Source organism: Vombatus ursinus, unplaced genomic scaffold (assembly GCF_900497805.2).
Source record: "Vombatus ursinus unplaced genomic scaffold, bare-nosed wombat genome assembly UNPS02015105.1, whole genome shotgun sequence".
Lineage (NCBI taxonomy): Eukaryota > Metazoa > Chordata > Mammalia > Diprotodontia > Vombatidae > Vombatus > Vombatus ursinus.
The window spans coordinates 1-330 of NW_020954883.1; positions in this window are offsets into that span (position 1 = coordinate 1).

Sequence of the window (330 nt, forward strand, 5' to 3'; positions counted from 1 at the left end):
TCATCTTATAACATTCATATGGCTGTATTATTAATCATCCTTCTTCACAATGATTTTTCCAGAAACTTCTTTGCCAACCACATCTCCTCCAGCCACATCCCCGGCTCCATCACTTTTCTCAAGCACCACAGGTACAAAGATATTGGATATCTGGGACATGTCCTAGAAATTGTGCCATGCTTTTCTGTAGGATTAGAGGACAAGAGACATAGAGCAAGGGAAAAATTGGAAAACTGGAAAGCGTACCTAATGGGATTCATCAGTGGATACAGGATGTTAAGTTGTCCTTCTGGGGTTGGAGGATGGGGATGGGGAAATGACAATAAAAAA